Genomic DNA, 14438 nt, shown 5'->3' with positions numbered 1-14438 from the left:
CATCATTTTGATGTCTTCACAATTATTCTACACTGTAGAAAATAGTAAAAAAAAAAAAAAAAAAAATGTAAACTTGAATGAGTAGATGTCCAAACATTTGACTGGTACTGTACATACACATACACTCAGTGGACAGTTTATTAGGTTCACAAAAATGGTTTGTTCCTACAGAGTGAGTCATATGGCCGTAGCTTGCAATATAAAGCAGGAAGACAGGCATCGAGGCAGTCAGTTACTGTTCGATTGAACATTCAAATGGACAAAAACTGTGACCTAAGCGACTTTGAGCGTGGTATGATCATCGGTGCCAGGTAAGCCGGTTCCAGTATCTCAGAAATGGCTTCCTGGGCTTTTAATGCACGACAGTGTCTAGGGTTTACAGAGAATTGTCCAGCAAACAAAAATATGCAGTCGAAAGAGAATGGCAAAAATCGTACAAGCTAACAGGCGGGCCACAAACAGGTAAATAACGGAGCAATACAACAGTGGTGTGCAGAATGGCATCTCGAAACGCACAACTCGTCGGTCCTTGTCACGGATGGGCTATTGCAGCAGACGACCAAACCTGGTTCCACTCCTATCAGCTGAAAACAATAAGCAGCAGCTCCAGTGGGCACGCAATCACCAACACTGGACAATTGAGGGGTTCCTGTTGCATCATGCTGATGGCTGACTCAGGATTTGGCGTAAGCAGCATGAGTCCATGGCCCCATCCTGCCTGGTGGCAACTGTACAGGGTGCACTGTGTGTGTAGCCTGACACAAAAGGATTTTAAAATCTTACCCAAATCCCAATTCAAGCAAACGTAATTTTCCCCATGCAGGCCAAACGTAAGTATCAAAGAAGTATGGTCTAAAGGCCTCGGCATGGTTCCCAACTGAAACCGTTTGAACATATATTATGACTACATTTCGTGACAGTTTTGTCTTTGGCAGGAGTTTTTTCGGCTGTTCGTGTGCACTTTTGGTAGGAAAACCTATGTTCGGGAGCCAAAGTCTAAGCCCCTTCATCGGTGACTGGGCAACTGTAGGGGTGACGCAAGTTTATTCTTCTTCCCGATTCAGCCCCGTAACTCAGTGTGGATTCAACATGGCAAATTACAACTTCGAGCATTGCTTGGCCGGAGGTACAGAAGTAAATAAGCAACATAACGTCTTCAGAGGATGAGCTATGTTTTTCTATTTTCTATTTTAGTCAGGGCTGTTGTTTGCTAACAACAGCTAGCGCTAGCTGACAAAAAAATCAAAGGAGGAGGGAGGAGGAGGCAGCAGAGTATGAGAGAGTTAAGGACACCTACAAGGATAATAAGGAAAATTGCAGGGAGAGTGGGCTGGCAAAAGTAGAGATGTATGGGAGGAGAGAGCAATAACTGGCGAGCGGGAGGGGGAGAGAGAGTTGGAGCATTGCAAATCTAGTAGGTTCCGGGCAATTCCCGGGTCTCTCTGTGTATGCAATTTTATCAGTCCTTGATTTTATCTCTTCCTTGTTTGGCCGTAGATGGCTTATTACCAGTTTATCGCCCTCTACTGTCCTGGGGTAATATTGCCAATTTTCAAATTTTTAAGCAAACGTCTTGTTTTTTATTTTATTTAACTAGGCAAGTCAGTTAAGGGAGTATGCGAGTGCACTCGTTCGCTTTGCCCAGCCGAGTTCAAACCAAAGCATGCTGACGCCTTAATCCTGCTTCAGAGCGCAGTGAAGTGGTATGCTCAGGCATCAGACATCAGAACTAATTGTTAGGCAGGCAACACGTGAGGAGGTTGTGCACCTGTGTCCTGTGCAACAGCATGATGCCATGCAGTGCTTGTGTTGTTGCTTTTGGACAATATCACAGCCTCTGTGGCTACTGCTACACGCCACAGATTCCTCACAGTTGAGAAGAGTTTAGGACTAAAAATAGCAGCAGGATTTGAAAAAATGTGATATTGAGAGTGGAAACAGTGTGAATGTCTCTTGCTCTCCGTGGACAAATGGCACACATGCAGCAGAGTACAAGAGCCGAGCAGTAGCACGGGTGAAGATGTTTCAGAATGAGGAGTTTAATTTCCCTTGAGGGGCCTTTGTACAAAGGGTTGTCATCCCCCCGCCAACCCCTCACTATCCCCCATCCCCTCACTCTGGGCCATACCACACAGCCAGGATGAGCACCATTAACTGGCATGCTAATTTGTTGGAATCATTGCCTTTTGTCCCTCCCTCCCTCCACCCCTTTGTGTCCCTCCCTCCCCACCGCACCACCCTTAATTCCTGTCACTGCCTGCTTGCTAGATTTAGGTCAGACAGCCTCCAGCTTGAAAAATACATGTGGAAAGAGGGGGGTGAGGGGAGGGGGGGCAGCGGAGTATGAGAGAGAGAAGGACGCCTACTAGGATAATAAGGGAAAATTGCAGGGAGAGTGGGCCGGCAAAGGTAGAGGGAGGGGAGGAGAGAGCAATAACTGGAGAGCTGAAGAGGGAAAGAGATTGTTGGAGCATTCATTTGATATTGCCCAGTCAGATATTTCGCTTTAAAATGTATACCAAACAAAAACCATTGATTTCTAAGTTTAATAAACCACATAACTCTATGCACAAGGACTACTTTTAACAATTCCCCCAGGAAACTTTGCAAAAACACATTTACAGGAAGAACTGTGTAGAAACAAAGTTTTTAACAAACACATTTTTAATCTGCACAGTTTTGTTCCAGTAAATGTTTTACATTTTATGTGTACATTTTTCCAGTAGTCATTGTGCATAGAGTTGTATGGTTTGTTAAACTTTGAAATCAATCTTTTTTGTTTTGCATACATTCTAAAGTGAAAAAAATGTAGTCTCGGTGTAATTCCGTTTCCGTGGAAATGCCCTTAACAAATATACTGTGCCGAAGTTTACGCATACCTTTTCAGATGCAAGACAAAGCGGAGGTTTGATCTAAATGAGAAGGACTGTATGGGAGCATTGCTGCTAAGATGAGAACTGTTATTGTGTAGCGCGGCAGACAGAGTGCGGTGGGTCGCTGCGCACACAGCATTAACACATGGTCCTTTAATCCTCTCAGAGTTTGGCTGAGGACCGACGGCAAGTTAATGTAGACGCCAATCAAGACAAATTACATTCTCCTCAACTGATCGTCATGGCATCTGGTCTGATGGAGCGAGGTACTGGTTATATGACTCGGAGGATCTGGCTGCATTACACACACATACACACGTAGCTGAGTGAACGGTGGAGGATTCCACGTGGGAAAATGTGTCAGATACACTAACCGTGTGATGTCTCAGATCAATATTCCTGACACGCACACTGTGAATGACTGACTACCCCACACACACACACTCTCCACTTAGCTGCCCTGAAACACACTCAGATGCTCTACCCCACACAGATCCAGGTCACACACAGCCCTGCTCCAACCCCCCCAGTATTAGGGACCGGCACAGAACTGTAAACACACACACTCACTGTACACACACACTCACTGTACACACACACACTCACTGTACACACACACACACACACACACACACACACACACTCATATAAACCTTTGGGCCCACTTCTTATTCCAACACCCTGGGATTCACAGGATTATCAGCAAAGCATTCCCTAGATCAGCACTCGTACTTAGATGCTTTATGACCATGGGCCCTGCCACTGAAGACCTATTGGTTCCCAAATAAACATTCTTGGGGTGGGGGGGGGGGGGGGGTGAGGACAAGACAGAGCTTTATTCTAGTGGTTGCACCTCCAAAACAAACTCAATCACTTCCTCCTGCATTCATTCCATTGTAAAGGTGCCCTCCCTGCGGTGTCATCCTCTCTACAGCACCACTTCAAGGGCCAGTTCACCTGAACCTCCAGCTCCAGTCAAAGGCACAACTGTTGAAAAGCTCGGAATAGCTTTGAGCACATATGTACCAAGCGTCTCATAGTTGGAATGCTGATCTATGATCAGGTCCCCATATCCATTCATTATAATCTAAAAAAAAAAAAAAAAAAACTGACCCTAAATCAGCACTTCATGAATACAGGCCTGGTGTCCAATGTCTTCTGGTTAGCTAGATGACATCTGTCAATGCAACCCACAATCTCAAGTCAAGGCAACGTATTCAACAACATCCTTATTATCCAGCCAACCTCGGACAGTCCATCCTGTGTGGCTGTCTCCTGAAACACAAAGACATGGGTGGAACAGCCAGACGCAGCCCCATTAATTTAGCCTAGCGCCGACGTGATGTGCTCTACAGTGAAAGGAATCAGAAGACCCATTCCAGTATGAGTAGCTAGAAGGACAACAGCACAGAGAGCAAGGCTTACCTCTTCACACAAGCTTGAGAGGCGGTTGCTACCTTTCCGAAAGCACCTAGTTGCAACACTTGCCCATCAAGCTCAAGAGCTCCAGCAAACAGGACATTAGTGCTTATCCCCCCACCACTGCTCAAGCCATTCACCAACACCAAATGGACAGAGCATGAAGTCAACTAACTGGTCAGTGTGGGGCCCCTCCCCCAACACGGGCCCTTTGAGGAATGGTTTGCGAAGAGTGCTGGGAAGGAGGGAGCTGAGTGAACAGAGGGGGGCCGGCCCAAGATTAGACATTCCTGAACATCACTACAGTGTCAGACAACACACTTTTACACTCCCCAAAATCCAACGCAGATGTGCTCACTCAATCGTGGAGACCCGGTTGCGCACACAGACATACTTGCTTAGCACGTAGACATAGAATTGTAAGGAATCATCATAGTGATGGCATCTGATAAAGTTTCATTGAGCATTCCCCAGCCTCAACCACTAATCTGGGAAACTCGAGTGCAGCTAGAGAAAGAAATCCCAGAAATATCAGACACGGTGATGACAGTTAGGAGGCAACACAGAATGCAGTCTCAGAACCACCTGGGTTTCCAAAAATGCACCACCTCTAGCTGCCTCTACTGGAACAAGCTAGAGAAGGGACTGAAACCAAAAAACTGTTTCAGCCTATTTGAATAGCAGGGGTGAAAGGTCCCCAGAGGGACAATAGCAATGGATCCCTCACAGAAACAGGATTTTGAGCTCCCCTCCCCCGATGCCCTTACTGCAGACATTATTCCATCTCCTGAAGAACAGGTAAGGTCAAGTCAATTATTTGGAACCACAGACAGAAGCAAATGGGACGAAACCCGAACTTGTCCAATAAGGAAGGCTCATTTCAGTTGCAAAACAGTTTCCATTGCAAAATCTTGCCTTAGTTGGCAACCCTTCAGAGAACACCGTCTCAGACTTTGAAAATTAATTCACTTGAGGTGAACATAGCAGCAGCATTAAAATAACCCTGAAAGAATCTCTTGATGTGATAAGCCTAACCGCCCTTTTCCCTCTACAATTGCTCAAACCGTTTGTCACTGAACCAAATCAAGGCAACAAGACGCAACAGTCAAAATAACTGCATTTAAGTTAACCTCAATGCCACCCTTATTTGTTTAGAGACATAGGTGACACGTATACTGCTTAGAATTCCCACGACAAGAGATGAAGGGGAGTCTGAGGAGCAGAGTGGCGAAAGAGATTTCAATTCACATTACATCCTTACCTTTCATTTCATTGTGACTGGCAACGTGACATTCTTGGTCCAAAGCTCAAATTGACCATAAATTTCACAGTAGCCACTAAGAACCAACTATGTAACAATCCGAGAAACTTTATCTAAAAAAATATTACCGTATAGATTAATGCAACCAAACCATATTACACTCCTGAGTAATGCAACAATTCACAAGTATGCGAATACGATGAAATGGTTTCATTTTCTTGTCCGTACACATTAAATTAGCTGACAATACACAGCTAACTCCTGCTAGCTAACAACATCCTTTAGATCAGTGATTCCCAAACTTTTTATAGTCCCGTACACCTTCAAACGTTCAACCTCCAGCTGCATACCCCCTCTAGCACCAGGGTCAGCGCGCTCTCAAATGTAGTTTTTTTGCCATCATTGTAAACCTGCCACACACAAACTATACAATACATTTATTAAACATAAGAATGAGTGTGAGTTGTCGTCACAACCCAGCTCGTGGAAAGTGACAAGGAGCACTTATAAGACCAGGACGCAAATAATAATAATCAATAATTTTGCTCTTTATTTAACCATCTTACATATAAAACCTTATTTGTTCATCGAAAATGGTGAACTCACCACAGGTTAATGAGAAGGGTGTGCTTGAAAGGATGCACATAACTCTGAAATGTTGGGTTGTATTGGAGAGACTCAGTCTTAAATAATTTCCCACACACAGTCTGTGCCTGTATTTAGTTTTCATGCTAGTGAGGGCCAAGAATCCACTCTCACATAGGTGCGTGGTTGCAAAGGGCATCAGTGTCTTAACACTCTGAGCACAGCCCAATCAAAAAATCTGGCAGTGGTTTCTGATAAAATTCAATTTTCACAGAACCGCTTGTTGCAATTTCAATGAGGCTCTCCTGTTCAGATATTGGTAAGTGGACTGGAGGCAGGGAATGAAAGGGATAACGAATCCAGTTGTTTGCATACCCAACTCACTCAGGTGCTTCACTATCACATTTGACATTGTCCGTAAGCTTGAGTTAATTTGCACACAAAAGATCATACAATGATGGAAAGACCTGTGTGTTGTCCTTGTTAATACAGACAGAAAATAACTACAACTTCTTAATCATAGCCTCAATATTGGCCCGCACACTGAATATAAACTCAGCAAAAAAGAAGCGTCCCTTTTTCAGGACCCTGTCTTTCAAAGATAATTCTTAAAAAATCCAAATAACTTCATTTATCTTCATTGTAAAGGGTTTAAACACTGTTTCCCATGCTTGATCAATGAATCATAAACAATTAATGAACATGCACCTGTGGAACGGTCGTTAACCTTTTTGGGATAGGGGGCAGCATTTTCACTTTTGGATGAATAGCGTGCCCAGAGTGAACTGCCTCCTACTCTGTCCCAGATGCTAATATATGCATATTATTATTAGTATTGGATAGAATACACTGAAGTTACTAAAACTGTTTGAATGATGTCTGTGAGTATTATAGAACTCATATGGCAGGCGAAAACCTGAGAAAATCTAACCAGGAAGTGTGACATCTGAGGTTTGTCGTTTTTCAAAGCTTGGCCTACCGAATACACATTGAGATATGAATTAGGTTGCACTTCCTAGGGCTTCCACTAGATGTCAACCATCTTTAGAAACTGGTTTGAGGATTCTACTATAAAGGAGGGGCTCATGAGACCTCTGAGTCAGTGGTCTGGCAGAGAGCCTCGGTTTCATGACTTGCGCCCCCGACAGAGTTACCTCTAGTTCCAATGCTTTTCTGAAGATAAGGTAATTCTCCGTTTGGAACATTGATGTATTATGTTAAAAACATCCTAACGATTGATTCCATACATCGTTTGACATGTTTCTAAAGGACTGTAGCGGAACTTTGAGTTTGTCTGGACGAAATGCTCGCGCCTCATGAAGATGGATTACTGGGTTGAACACGCTAACAACAAGTGGCTATTTGGACATAAATGATGGACTTTATGGAACAAATCAGTAATTTATTGTCAAACTGGGATTACTGGGAGTGCATTCTGATGAAGATCAAAGGTAAGTGAATATTTATGGTGTTGTTTCTAACTTTGTTGATTCCAAAATGGCGGATATTCCTCTGGCTGTTTTGGGCTCTGAGCGCCGTTCTCAGATTATGCTTTTTCCGTGAAGTTTTTTTGAAATCTGACACAGCGGTTGCATTAAGGAGAAGTCTTTCATTATGTGAATAACACTTGTATCTTTTATCAATGTTTATTATGAGTATTTCTACAAAATCACCGGATGTTTTGGAATCAAAACATTACTGCACATAAGGCTCCAATGTAAACAGATTTTTAGATATAAATATGCACATTATCGAACAAAACATACATGTATTGTGTAACATGATGTCCTATGAGTGTCATCTGATGAAGATCAAAGGATAGTGATTCATTTGATCTATATTTCTGCTTTTTGTGACTCCTATCTTTGGCTGGGAAAATGGCTGTGTTTTTTCAACTTGGCTATGACCTAACATATGTTGTGCTTTAGCTGTAAAGCATTTTTTTTTTTTTTTAAATCGGACACAATGGGTAGATTAACAAGATGTTTATCTTTCATTTGCTGTATTGGACAATGTGTGAAAGCTACATATTTCTAAAAAATATTTTTTGAATTTCGCTTTCTGCCTTTTCAGCGGAATGTTGTCGAGGGGTTGCTAGAAAGGTTAAGACATTAACAGCTTACAGACGTTAGGCAATTAAGGTCACAGTTATGAAAACTTAGGACACTAAAGAGGCCTTTCTACGGACTCTGAAAAACCAAAAGAAGATGCCCAGGGTCCCTGCTCATCTGTGTGAACATGCCTTAGGCAAGCAGGCATGAGAGGACTGCAGATGTGGTCAGGGCAATAAATTGCAATGTTCGTACTGTGGGACGCCTAAGTCAGCGCTACAGGGAGACAAGACGGACAGCTGATCGTCCTCGCAGTGACAGACCACGTGTAACAACACCTGCACAGGATAGGTATATCCGATCATCACACCTGCGGGACAGGTACAGGATGGCAACAACAACTGCCAGAGTTACACCAGGAAAACACAATCCCTCCATCAGTGCTCAGACTGTCCACAATAGGCTGAGAGAGGCTGGACAGAGGGCTTGTAGGCCTGTTGTAAGGCAGGTCCTCACCAGACATCACCGGCAACAACGTCACCTATGGGCACAAACTCACCGTCGCTTGACCAGACAGAACTGGCAAAAAGTGCTCTTCACTGACAAGTCGCGGGTTTGGTCTCACCAGGGGTGATGGTCAGATTCGCGTTTATTGTCAAAGGAATGAGCTTTACACCGAGGCCTGTACTCTGGAGTGAGATCAATTTGGAGTTGGAGGTTCCGTCATGATCTGGGGCGATGTGTCACAATTTAGGCTACACAGCTAGGTAACATTAGCTAGCAAGCTAGCTAAACAAAATAAATTTCTGCATCCTCCTCACAACGTGTTGGCTGTTAGCTGCATGTTGATGTTTAGCTAACCCATAGATAGTAGCTCTTAGGCTTACACTAGCGTATTAAAGGTATCTTAGAACAAACCAGGCTTCATTTGATCAATATCATGGAAGTCATTATATAAAAGGTCAAGGAAAATTGCAACTGAAAACGTTGACAATTCCCTGGGGAGTTGCTTCTTGCCTGGACTTTGTTGGTCAAGCCAAAACAATACATAAAAAAAGAAAAGAAAAACTCTGTTGAGAGTTAAATCTACGGCAACGATTTCAGAATGTAACATGTGGTTAATAGAATTTCAGGGGAAAAAAATAAAATAATCTATAAAACAAGTCTCAAAAACAAGGAAAAATATCTGTAGGCCTAAATTTCAGCTGTTTCAAAAACTTTGCTCTGCTATTAAAAATGTTACTGTAAGAGTGTTGGCTCAACGAGACAATTCTGTTTACACTGCCCTGCTTAGATAGGGGCAACTGTCGAGCGAAAGTCGTGCGCTACCTCCAAGTCTAGTAAGTATGAAGACCCTCTTAGTTATGGTTGACATTTTTTATACACGTATGCCCATGTCTATTAGTGATGGGGGGGTGGGGGGGAAGAAAAAAAAAATTATCTAGAAAGTTACGTCTCAATATTATTTTGCACCGATATTATATTGACATTTGACACCTAGCTAGTGCTAGTTGGCTGTACCTGCGCTAACACTCATCCTATAGCTTGTTTTCCATCACCTTTTTAAATAGTGAGCCTACATCTTTTCAGCACTTTTATTTACCTGACTGATCAAAACTTCTTTCACCTGGATTCACCTTGTCAGTCTGTCATGCAAAGAGCAGGTGTACATAATGTTTGTAAACTCGTGTATTATGCTCATAATAATAATAATAATAGTAAACCGTATGGCAGCAGCATACAGGGTGGGTGGGTGTATGCATGCATGCATGGTGATGAGTGTCTGTATTAGAGGTCGACCAATTAATCGGAATGGCTGATTAATTTTCATAACAAAATCAGTATTTGGCCAATTTATTTTTGTACACCTTTATTTAATCTTTATTTAACTAGGCAAGTCAGTTAAGAACACATTCTTACGTTCAATGACGGCCTAGGAACGGTGGGTTAACTGCCTTGTTCAGGGGCAGAACGACAGATTTTTACCTTGTCAGCTCGGGATTTAATCTTGCAACCTTACAGTTAACTTGCCCATCGCTCTAACCACCTGCCTCTCTTTGCACTCCACGAGGAGCCCGCCTGTTAAGCAAATGCAGTAAGCCAAGGTAAGTTGCTAGCTAGCATTAAACTTATCTTATAAAAAACAATCAATCAATCATAATCACTAGTTAACTACACATGGTTGATGATATTACTAGTTTATCTAGCGTGTCCTGCGTTGCATATAATCGATACGGTGTGTATTCGCGAAAAAGGACTGTCCTTGCTCCAATGTGTACCTAACCATAAACATTAATGCCTTTCTTAAAATCAATACACAGAAGTATATATATTTAAACCTGCTAAAAGGCAGGTAAAATTTAGCTAAAAGAAATCCAGGTTAGCAGGCAATATTAACCAGGTGAAATTGTGTAACTTCTCTTGCGTTCATTGCACGCAGAGTCAGGGTATATGCAACAGTTTGGGCTGCCTAATTTGCCAGAAATGTACCTAATTATGACATAACATTGAAGGTTGTGCAACATAACAGGAATATTTAGACTTATGGATGCCACCCGTTAGATAAAATACGGAACGGTTCCGTATTTCACTGAAAGAATAAACTTCTTGTTTTCGAGATGATAGTTTCTGGATTCAACAATATTAATGACCTAACGCTCGTATTTGTGTGTGTTATCATGTTATAATTAAGTCTATGATTTGATAGAGCAGTCTGACTGAGCGATGGTAGGCACCAGCAGGCTCGTAAGCAATCATTCAAACAGCACTTTCCTGCATTTGCCAGCAGCTCTTTGCTGTGCTTCAAGCATTGCGCTGTTTATGACTTCAAGCCCATCAACTCCCGAGATTAGGCTGGTGTAACCGATGTGAAATGGCTAGCTAGTTAGCGAGGTGCGCACTAATAGCGTTTCAAAAGTCACTCGCTCTGAGACTTGGAGTAGTTATTCCCCTTGCTCTGCATGGGTAACGCTGCTTCGAGGGTGGCTGTTGTCGATGTGTTCCTGGTTTGAGCCCAGGTAGGTGCGAGGAGAGGGACGGAAGCTATACTGTTACACTGGCAATACTAAAGTGCCTATAAGAACATCCAATAGTCAAAGGTATATGAAATACAAATGGTATGGAGAGAAATAGTCCTACAACCTAAAACGTATTACCTGGGAATATTGAAGACTCATGCTTCAATTGCTCATGTTCTGAGCAAGGAACGTAAACGTTAGCTTTTTTACATGGCACATATTGCACTTTTACTTTCATCTCCAACACTTTGTTTTTGCATTATTTAAACCAAATTGAACATGTTTCATTATTATTAAGTTAAAATAAGTGTTCATTCAGTATTGTTGTAATTGTCATTATTACAAATAAATAAATAAATAAATAATAAAGTATAAAAAATTAATCGGTATCGGCTTTTTTTGGTCGTCCAATAATCAATATCGGCGTTGAAAAATCATAATCGGTCGACCTCTACTAGTAATATCATCAACCATGTGTAGTTAACTAGTGATTATGATTGATTGTTTTTTATAAGATTAGTTTAATGCTAGCTAGCAACTTACCTTGGCTTACTGCATTCGCTTAACAGGCAGTCTCCTTATGGAGTGCAACGAGAGAGAGGCAGGTCATTATTGCATTGGACTAGTTAACTGTAAGGTTGCAATATTGGATCCCCCAAGCTGACAAGGTGAAAATCTGTCGTTCTGCCCCTGAACGAGGCAGTTAACCCACATTTCCTAGGTCGTCATTGAAAATAAGAATGTGTTCTTAACTGACTTGCCTAGTTAAATAAAAAAGGTATAAAAATTATTTTTTTAAATAAAAACAGGCAAAAATACCGATTTCCGATTGTTATGAAAACCTGAAATAGGCCCTAATTAAAAAAAAAAATTGGCCATTCCGATTAAATCGGTCGACCTCTAATCTATATATCTATACATATAGACACACACAGTTGAAAGTGCATGTCAGAGCAAAAACCAATCCATGAGGTTGAAAGAATTGTCCATAGCACTCCGAGACAGGATTGTGTCGAGGCACAGAACTGGGGAAGGGTACACAAACATTTCTGCAGCATTGAAGGTCCCCAAGAACACAGTGGCCTCCATTTTTAAATGGAAGAAGTTTGGAACCACCAAGGCTCTTCTTAGAGCTGGCCGCCCGGCCAAACTGAGAAATCGGTGGAGAATATCTTAGTCAGGGAGGTGACCAAGAACCCAATGGGCACTTTGACAGAGCTCCAGAGTTCCTCTGGAGATGGGAGAACCTTCCAGAAGGACAATCATCTCTGCAGCACTCCACCAATTAGGCGGATGTGTCACAGCATCATCGGACTGAGCTTGTTGTCATTGCAGGTAATCTCAACTCTGTGCGTTACAGGGAAGAAAGACATCCTCCTCCCTCATGTGGGACCCTTCCTGCAGGCTCATCCTGACATGACCCTCCAGCATGACAATGCCACCAGCCATACTGCTTGTTCTGTGCGAGATTTCCTGCAAGACACAAATGTATGTGTTCTGCCATGGCCAGCAAAGAGCCCTGATCTCAATCCCATTGAGCACATCTGGGACCTGTTGCACCTAAAAGGACTCTTACCATGTGAAACAAGATTCTCTAGTCTGATGAAACCAAGATTGAACTCTTTGGCCTGAATGCCAAGCGTCACGTCTGTAAGAAACATAGCACACTCCCTTCGGTGAAGCATGGTGGTGGCAGCATCATGCTGTGGGGATATTTTTCAGCGGCAGGGACTGGGAGACTAGTCAAGATCGAGGGTAAGATAAACATAGCCAAGTACAGAGAGATCCTTGATGAAAACCTACTCTAGAGTGCTCAGGACCTCAGACTGGGGCAAAGGTTCACCTTCCAACAGGACAACGACCCTAAGCACACAGCCAAGACAACGCAGGAGTCTCTGAATGTACTTGAGTGGCCCAGTCAGAGCCCGGACTTGAACCCGATCTAAAATCTCTGGAGACCTGAAAATAGCTGTACACTGACACTTCTTATCTAACCTGACACTTCTTATCCAACCTGACAGAGCTTGAGAGGATCTGCAGAGAATGGGAGAAACTCCCCAATTTGGGTGTGCCAAGCATGTAGTGTCATACCCAAGAAGACTCAATGCTGTAAATCGCTGCAAAAATGTCTTAAAACCTGTTTTTGATTCATCATTATGGGGTATTGTGTGTAGATGAGGATTTTTTTTTATTTAATCAATTAAGGCAGTAAGTAACAACATTTGTAAAAATTCAAGGGTTCTGAATACTTTCCGAATGCACTGTATATTCTTTAAGAATCAATGGATACATTTCATAAATTTATAAGTCCAAAAATGGATGTAGTAACTGCTGATTGCCCATTTAAGATTTGAATGTCTATTTCAGACTCAGGCTCTCGAGTGGCGCAGCGGTCTAAGGCACTGCATCTCAGTGCAAGAGAAGTCACTATAGTTGCTGTTTATTTTATGTCTTAACTGACTTGCCTAGTTTTTTTTTTATAAACATCCATAACTGTAGTTTTTTCCTCTCTATTCAGCAAAGACTTTCCTTTGAAATGGCTAACAATGTTGACCTAAGACTTACAAACTGAGACTTTTAATAATATGTTGTCTCTCAAAAATCCAATTTCATGTAGCATCCATAACTCGTCTTGCATGCTTTATTTCTCCAACATGGTAATATTTTAAAAGGTCTGCTTTTTGGGGTAAACACTACTATAGACACACACATCAAAATTTGTATTTATATTTTGTTTGTCCATTCTGTGAGACATGAAAGTTGTGATTTTGTGTGCAAATGTAAAGTCCATAACACTGGAATCTCCCATAATCAACAGGGGCAATTGGTTTTCGCCGCCGGCCTCCCCCTCTCTCTCCAAATGAGTGTGAGTGAATGTGAAAATGTTGGCTCTGGCTCCGACTGTGGGCCAATCCCAAATGGCACTCTAGTGGGCTCTGGTCAAAAGGAGTGTATTATTTAGGGTATAGGGTTCCATTTGGGGCGCATACACTATGCTGAGCACATCTGCAAGGCTGACTGACTCACTCTACCCAGCTAAGGGACCAGGGGAGTGCAGATGCTTTTACACAAACTACAGAATCAACAAAATTACTGGTGCAGCATACATAAAAAGACCCCCCCCCCCCCTCCTCTCGTTCTCACTAACTAGTACTGTATCTGGCTGGCTGCCTGGTAGTGAGCTCTTGAAGACACTGTCATTACAGGCCACCTTCACAGGTAGAGAAGAGGT

General features: G+C 42.5%; 1 protein-coding gene across 3 annotated transcripts in view; it reads right to left on the bottom strand.

The window, feature by feature from the left end:
- The window catches only part of LOC110526111 (zinc finger MIZ domain-containing protein 2), an 88566-nt gene that overhangs the window by 51206 nt on the left and 22922 nt on the right, over nt 1–14438 (bottom strand). The window contains exon 1 of one of the 3 annotated variants that reach the window (XM_036980390.1): nt 4299–4405. The exons of the other annotated variants lie outside the window; for them this stretch is intronic. The gene's annotated coding sequence lies outside the window, so the exon portion shown is untranslated. Of the gene's footprint in view, nt 1–4298; nt 4406–14438 lie in introns of those variants that run through there. 3 annotated transcript variants of the gene reach the window in all.

The sequence above is a fragment of the Oncorhynchus mykiss genome, chromosome 6 (assembly GCF_013265735.2).
Source record: "Oncorhynchus mykiss isolate Arlee chromosome 6, USDA_OmykA_1.1, whole genome shotgun sequence".
Lineage (NCBI taxonomy): Eukaryota > Metazoa > Chordata > Actinopteri > Salmoniformes > Salmonidae > Oncorhynchus > Oncorhynchus mykiss.
The sequence above is the reverse complement of the archived record's forward strand: the minus strand, read 5'-3'. Positions and strand labels throughout refer to the sequence as shown.